The following is an 8353-nucleotide window of genomic DNA, read 5'->3' on the forward strand; positions in this document are numbered from 1 at the left end:
GGGGTGGGTGTGGCCTATCCTGGCATAAGCCATACCATCACCCCAAAGAGGACAATACAATCTTTCAGCCACCTTGCGAGTCAGATTAGAAGGTTTGGCCTAATCTGCCCCTCTAGAAACTCACTAGATACCAGCTAAATTAAAAAAGAAAGTGGTGGGGCCTGGTGGGAGCTGTCCATATTAGCGCATGGCCAAGACTCCACCCCAAGGGGTATAATGCAGTCTTTCTGCCCTCAAGGGAGGCAGGTTGGGAAATTTGACCACAAATCTACCCTACACGAGGGGGTAGAAAGCTCACTAGATACCAGGGAAGTTACAGGAAAATGGGGTAGGGGCCACATCCCCACCCCAAACAGGCCAACAGTCTTTCTATCACACCCTGGAGCAAGATAGCTTGTCCCAAATTTCCCCTAAGGGGTCAGAAAGCTGTCTAGACACCAGGGATTTTTTTCATGCGTTGTATACCGACTGCCCTGACTTTGGGCTTATCCCCCACCAGAGAGTCTCAAAAGTCTTTTTGCCTGCCTAGCGTGCAGTGCAGTGGCAAATAAGAGGAAATGTGGATTAAGTTTTGACATATGGACCTGCAGAGTGAGGGCTAATACAGATTTCGTATTCAGGAAATTTCCTATTCCTATTCTTGTTGGGGTCCATGCTCGGCCCCCACCCTTGGAAAACCACTAAACCCAGATACTTGCTCTACACTGGGTACTAGGGGGAGTCCATTGTGGTATGCCCTGTGTGGCTCCCACAACAGTTTCTTACCCACAATCCATGGGATCCACAAATTTCATACCACCCAACGCCCCCACACTTCTCCTTATAAAAATGCTACCCCACTTGTGTCGATTGGCCCAACGCATGAGATGCAAAAGGTCTAAAAACTAACATGGAGACATGAAAGTAGTGCCTAGGATGTAGCCAGGCTGCAGGCTGTGCAGTGGGACCGTGGCGGTCAGACCACCACGACTGCGGCGGTCCGACCGCCACCATGACCCTGGCGGTCTGGTAACTGCCGTGATCATAACCAGGCCCACAGTGTGCAAATAAACAATAGTACTTTTCTGCACACAAGCTAAATACTATGCATAAACCATAAATATACACAATATACAGCTGCCCATAAAGTATACCAAAAAAGTCAACGTAATGACAGTGGGAACAATGCTTTAAAATCCCTCCAATACAGGGCCTCACCGATTTCTAAGGAACAGATTTGTTAGGGTTAACTCATAACCAATATTAAGAGCCTTCTGCTTTTGGCAATACATGTCAAGTTCATTATCAATCCTTAAATATGATCTTTTTAAACAGAAAGACCATTTGCTGTTTGCCACTCATTATCAAAAAGTCAAACTTACTACTCTGATAGTACTTTTTCATATTACAAAAATCAGGCCTAAGGACTTTCACAGTCATCGTTAAATTCATAAAAAGATCTGCCTATGAGATGTAATAAAACATCTATTACATTTGTCATTCACAATAATCTAACCATAATTACTAACTTCAACAATGCCTTTCAAAATCACCAAGAACTCGTTACTTACCCTGGGTAATGCCTTCTGTTCTAGAGGCTCTATCTAGCCACAGATTCCTTACCTTAGAATAATCCCCAGGTGTCAGTCTGGATCCACAATTTTTTAGGTGGAATCATTTGGCTCCACATCAGCGCTGTCTGCGCCATAAATGACATGTGCGTTGCCTATATAGGCACAAGCTCGGAGGATGGGAGGGTCAGTAAGGAATCAGCAATACAGAGTTTTGGCATTACCAAAGGTAAATAACTTGTTTATCTGATGAAGACTTCTAGGCACAGATTCCTTACCTTAGAATAAATACCCAAGCAATGCCTCCCCAGAGGTGGGTCTGCAAAATCAATTTAAACCAAAAAGTCCTGCAGGATCAAATGGGCAAAGTGTCCGTCATGGCGGATCTGACTGTCCAGACAGCAGTGCTTGGTAAAAGTGTGCAAAGACGCTGCTGCCTGACAGATGTGGAAAACAGGAACTCCATGAGCTATCGCAGTGGGTGCAGCCTTGGCTCTAGTGGAGTGAGCATACAAGCCCTCAGTGGGTTGCTTTTTGGCCAGTGTGTAGCAGATCTTGATTCAGAGTACTATCCATCTTGAGATGGTCCATTTCTGCAAAGCCTTCCCTTTCTTGGCCCTGATGTACCCCAAGTAGAGTTGATCGCCCACCTGGCATTCTCTTGTGTGGTCAAGGGAGAGGCAACACTCTTTTTGGGTCCGGACTGTGGAGTCTCTCCTCCTCTTAAAAGGATGGGCCGGAGCAAAAAAGTAGGCAATGTGATGTTCTGGCTTACACAGACACATGTCACAAGCTTTGGGAGGAAAGATGCACATGTCCTGAGTACCAGGTTGTGTGGATAGAAGGTGGTATGAGGAAGGCACACTGAGAGTGCCACCAATTCGCTGTCCCTCCTGGCTAATGTAATGGCCGCTAGAAATTTAAGTCTTGATAGTTAATAACCTGAGAGGACGCTTGTGTAGCACCTCAAAAAGGTGTGCACATCAAAAATGTCAGGACTAGATTTAAGTTCCACTAGAGAATAATGAATGGCCTGGGTGGAAACAAGTGTTATAAATCTTTGAGGAACCTAACCACAACATATGATTAGAACAAGAAAGGTTGGTCCGTCAACCACAAAAATGATTAAGTCTGGAGTAGTGTTTTCGCCTTACTGTTAGACCAAAATGAGCACCAAGTACACAGCTTTAGTGCTTGACCCTTAGGGGAGGAGGGCAGAGCAGTTCAAGGCTTTTGTGAGGAGATGGTGTTAGTTAGAAACTTAGATCTCCACAAAAAAGGCAACACAACGTAATAGACCAATTTGTAGTTAGTGTTTTTATTTTTTTAAAGAAACAAGCATTGGCAAAGTCAGTAGGTTTCGTTTTTGTATTTTTCCATGTAACTGGCTTACAAATATTAAAGATATGTTATAATAATGTTTGTTTTATTAAATTAGAAACAAACATTATTATACCATTTTTCTAACATTTGTAAGCCAGTTACATAGAAAAAAGACAAATGCCGAAATATATTGGCATACGTTTTAGAAGAAAGAAGACAAGACGAAAGAAGACAGAAGACGGGAGAAGGGAGAAGACAGAAGACGAAAGAAGAGAGAAGATGGTAGACGACAGAAGACAGCAGAAGACATAAGGTGTGAGAAGACAGAAGACGTGAGAAGAGTGCAAATGTTAAAAGACAGAAGACAGCATGCAGTAAAGAAGACAGAGAAGACAGAAGACAGTATACAGAAATAAAAAAGAAGATGGACAGTAATGAAGAAAAAAGACAGAGAAGGCAGCAAAGAAAGAAGGCATTGAAGAAAGAAGATGGCATGCAAGAAGAAAAATGAAGTATCTTCAGCATTGCAGCCAAAGGAAGGACACTGGCCAGTGTCCAGCAGGAAGTGACAGGAAGGAGTACTTGGTCTACAGACAACTCGACTGCAAAATTGGCAAAGAAGACCATGACAGGAAGTGATATGAAAATGACGTGCTGGCCAATCCGAAGCAGGTAAATCAGAGCCACCTGAGTGTACTCCATTGGTAAGTTTAGGTAATTAAGGGGCTGTTTCCAAGTCGTCTTACGTTTTTTTTTACTAACAAAAGATTTTGCAAGCATGTGCGCAAGCGCTCATGCAGGCGAAACCTAACAAGTACATTAAATTCACACACAACTAAATACTAAACTTAAAATTAAAAATGTGCAGAATGAAAACAGGACCTCTGTAGGCCCTCCTGAGAAAGAGGACTATGCAAGAAGGTCTCTTAGTGTTAAACAATGGAAGTTCCGTTCTGTGGTGTTTGTATTTCAGTTCTCAATATACAACTCTTAGCTAATTTATTTGTCAGAGCACGCTATATTGGACTCCTTCCTACTGTATATATCTTTAGGGTACACCATGCAAAGCAAGTTCTTAATGTGGTTGGCACTGGGTCTGTGTTAACATATCTATCAGTTATGAGCAATGGAACTACCTTAGAGGTGGGTTAACACAATTGCAGTCGAAACCAAATACCCATACACACGATAACCTGCAAAGTGGCAGAGCCAGACCACCTCCCGCTAAACTGCTTTTTAATTATTTTTTCTAGAATTACTTGACCTCTGGCAGACAACTAAAGAAATCTGTAACACACCTAACAAGCACTACAAACCTACAATGTCCGTCGTTGGCTGACAGCCTTTTGGTTTTGTCAATCCTTGTTTTGCTTTGTCAAGGCTTTCCTAAAACTTTATTGTTGAATAAGCTGTGTGGCAGTCATCAACAACATTGGCTAAAAGTACAAATACTTTTTGGTCTTACAAACCACTCCTTGCTACAACAGTCTCTGGCGCATAAGTGAACTTCTTTGCGTGGGAATGTGCTCCTTCTGACTGAGCAGAATGGCTAGTTAGCCAGTGGCTAAGCGGGTTGACCCACCGTCCCATGCTCTACGCCACCGAGAGCGGGAGAAAAATGTCAAAGACACAATAACAGGTCAATGGATAAAGAGGACTGGCAGAAAGCCAACATGAGTAAAGTAAATCATACATCTAATTTTATGGGAATCAGAACGTATTGTCTATCGCCAGACCTAAGCATGGCTCTCCCGGTCCACTGTTTGAGAAGTAAAATGGTTTTCAGTTTTCCCCAAACTGGCCATTCTGACGTTTTTTTTATTATTTGGACTCTACCGAAAAAATGCCCCCTTCCTAAAATACCTTTGGCAGCTGTAATCCTGGTGAAAAAAAATATGTTTGCAGAACAGTAATACTTCTTTCACCTTGCTAACAATGCTGCAGCGGCACCAGAGAGCTTAAGTATTTTATCGCTATATTTTACTACCCAACCACAGGCAGAAAGACAATTTTCCTTGTTCGCACTGGGGCCCGTGGTACCCTTGGTACGCCACTGCTATGTTTTACCCATTTACAAAGAAGTGAGTGAAGCCACGTTAAAATGAGTACATCTTCACGTGCAGCCCACTGTAAATTTACAGTATTGCGAAAAGAACAGCGATGAATAATCAGAAAAATCTTTGGATTTGGTACAAGGATCGCGAGGTACTCTTTAAAAAAAATCAGAAGAAGCAGGAAGTGATGTATAAATGCAAATATGTCCTCTCACATTATGATGCACAATACAAGACGTATAAAGAAAGAAGATAAGGACTTTGGTTGTAAAAATACCCAGCAACTAGAGTCCAGAAGCTATGGGCATGTTCATTAAAAAAATAAGCAGAAATTCCAAGACAAGGGTCCTTACTTACCTGTTCCGCTTGTACAAAGAAATGGAGAAAACAGGAAGTACCACCGTAGGCAGAGCAATGTCCTGGAAAGTTGATGCAAGTTCGCCGTATGGAGATTTTAGTGGACGCCGTCCCGGGTGCTTATCATCCTTTTAAAATTAAAACGAACACAAATAGACCATGAAGCAAAAACCACATCCTTCCTGTGAGACTTACACAAAATCTATCCCTGGTAAAAACATGTTTTCTTACCGCTGCATGAAGATGTTAAGGTCGTATAGAGACGCATTCGACATGTCAGGGTTCTTACAGGAAAGTCTGATGTGGGTTCACTAAGTGACTTCCTGTCAAAGCTACGAGAGAGTTCTCGGTATGTCTCATGACACCTGTGTCGTTGTTTCCTGTCAACTGGGTTCACCGTATCTAATGCTCGTCTGCAATTTGCAACAGAAGAGGTCTGACATAGTCTGCAGGCTGAGAAAAGAACAGGCTGCAGCAGGTGTACGACGACGTCCCTGTAAGACATTTTTAGGTGCGGAGGAGCACACAAGGGCCAACAGAGAAAAGTAGTAGGGGCACCCACAACAGACAATCATCAAGACATATATTCACCAACAAACTGAAGGTGAAAGTGACATTATAGTTAGGAATTGTTATCTATTACATGAGAAATTCACTGAAAAAAACAAAGGTTAAAGGGAAGTTATAGTTAGGTAAAAATGTCAGTTAAAGCATTTCCTTTTAAACCAACAAAACAAACAAAAGCACTGAAATTCACCAGTTATAGTTATCTCAAGTACCTATAAATTTTACCCTAAATTAACCATAACGCACACCCACCATGCACAGTCATCAAAGATTTCTGAACCTAACTATAACACCCTGTAACCTTTGCTTTTTCAGTAAATTTCTAGTTTTTTTTTAACGTAAAGTAATATTTAATTACCATACGTAATCCAACCACTGCTGCACACAGCCTTCAGCTGCGACCAACACCCCCGCATGCAGCCAACCACATGCTGTGGGTGTGAGTGTGGGTGTATGAGTGGCTGCATGGGTGAGTAGGTGTGTAAGTGGATGTGTGTGTGTGGGAGTGGCTGTGTGGGTCTGTGAGTGATTTTATGGATCTGAGAGTGGGTGTGTTAGTGTCTGTATAAGTCTGTATAGGTATATGAGTGGGTGTGACAGTGATTTTGTGGGACTGTGAGTGGTTGTGTGAGTGTCTCTACAGGTGTGTGAGTGAATGTGTGAGTGGTTGTGTGGGCATATAAGTGTGTGTGTGAGTGGGTGAGTGGGTCTGTGACTGGGTGTAGTAGTGATTTTGTGGTTCTGTAATGAGTGTTTTAATGCATGTGTGTTTATGAGTGTGATTGTCAGACTATGAGTGGGTTTTCTGGGGGGAGCCGCACTGATCACTGTGGAAGATCCGCAGATCCTTGTGCACCAAAAAAATAGTATTTGGGCAATTTCTTGGCCATTAAGGGTCCCTCATAGACCCCTCCATCAGTCCCAGTAGATGTACTCTAATCCCTTCTATAATTTTTATTCCCCCCTGCTCCGGCACCGAGTGTCAATACACAAAATGGTGTCCGCAACTTTCCTCTCGTTGCAGCTAGCCAATCACAGCACTGCTGTTGGCGAGCAGATTCACGGAACCACAGTGGTGGATCTCCTGTGGACCCGCATCGCTAGATAAACATAAATCTTTTTTCTCTTAATAATTCTAAAACTATAACTACCTTCTGGCGACCACCACTAGGTATATATATATATATATAAATCTACTAAGGAAGAAAGGGATAGTGATTTTCATAGTTTCCTAATCACCGTACTTCTCCTCTTCACCCCACTTTATTTTGCAGTCTCTCAGTTACACACTTATGCCCTTCTCTTATAACTCATACCACTTCTTTCCTCTTTGGAGTATTGTTTTCACTTTCCCCTGCACATAATTCCTTGCATTCCTTGACCTCACCTTCCCACACACAACACACCCAATCACCTGTAAGCACTACCTTTTCTTTAGCTCCCTAGGTGCTAAGGACATGTTGGAAACATCCTTAGCACCAATATTTGCTCTCAATCCCCTGGCCCGCAGCATGCCTTCATGGGGGAGACAGCAGTAGAAGCGATTTAGCTGCCAACCATGGCCCTCCCACTGGCGAAGTGATGACGCCAGCATGTGTGTGGCATGCCAACATCATCAAGAGGCTCAGAGGATGTATAGGAAGCAATTTGTTTCCAAAGGGGTTGTGGAAGAGGACGTTGCTTGGTAAGTCCTCTGCTGCAGGGCGGTTTGATAGGGCAGAGACACAATGGGGGAAAGGAAAGATGTTTTCCTATCTTCCTTTGTTTCTTGAGTGCATTTGTACTGCTGGATCGTGGGTATGACCACAATCACACAACATGAATTCAGTAACTAGGCCATGAGAGATCTTTTGGGTGGGGGAGCACAAGAGTGGCTCCCAAAATCTGCCTGCAACATGATTTTGGCCATTCCGGCCCCCATGATTGTCATTTTTTAGGCAATCCGCTCCCCAGGGGAGCTGAGGGGAGTGGAAACCCACTAGACACTAGGGATCAAGAAAACAATTATGTGCAAGGGCTGCTCCCCTCAAAGAGGCAATTTTCTTTTGTTTCAGCACTGTCCTGTGGCAGACCGGCTGTTTATAGGCCAATAAGCCCTCGGGGTGTTGATAACCCAGTAAATGGTACCAGGGAAAAATAAAATAATTATGTTCATTGGGTGCATCCCATTGGGGAAGCGTCGCTTCCCTGATGGGGGCATTTTTTCTTTTGTTTCCACCCCTGGGATGATATCACTAAACAAAAGATCATTAATTTCATCATAAAAACACACAACTCTCTCTAAAAGATATCTATTTCCATATCTCGAAAAAAATGTTTTATTAGACCTCATTCTTGCAACATATAAATTCTTATATTGTTTCACCCGTTTAATCTTAATTAGCCAAGAGAAGGCACCTTAATCGATCTCCATTTTTGTAACATTAATGACCTAGCAATCAGCAAGGTGCTGAATACAAATTGTTGCTGTACGGTGATATTGCTAGGTTGTGAAATCATTCC

At 42.9% G+C, this 8353-nt stretch overlaps 1 protein-coding gene across 3 annotated transcripts in view; it reads right to left on the reverse strand.

Annotated features, from left to right (window-relative positions):
• Positions 1-5617, reverse strand: part of ARHGAP9 (Rho GTPase activating protein 9) — a 956751-nt gene extending 951134 nt beyond the window's left edge. The window contains exons 1-2 of one of the 3 annotated variants that reach the window (XM_069230800.1): positions 5516-5617; positions 5285-5412 (exon numbers count right to left, since the gene is read on the reverse strand). The gene's annotated coding sequence lies outside the window, so the exon portion shown is untranslated. Of the gene's footprint in view, positions 1-5284; positions 5413-5515 lie in introns of those variants that run through there. The other 2 variants (XM_069230799.1, XM_069230801.1) reach the window with 2 other exon arrangements.
• Positions 5618-8353: the final 2736 nt, after the last annotated feature.

Source organism: Pleurodeles waltl, chromosome 4_2 (genome assembly GCF_031143425.1).
Source record: "Pleurodeles waltl isolate 20211129_DDA chromosome 4_2, aPleWal1.hap1.20221129, whole genome shotgun sequence".
Lineage (NCBI taxonomy): Eukaryota > Metazoa > Chordata > Amphibia > Caudata > Salamandridae > Pleurodeles > Pleurodeles waltl.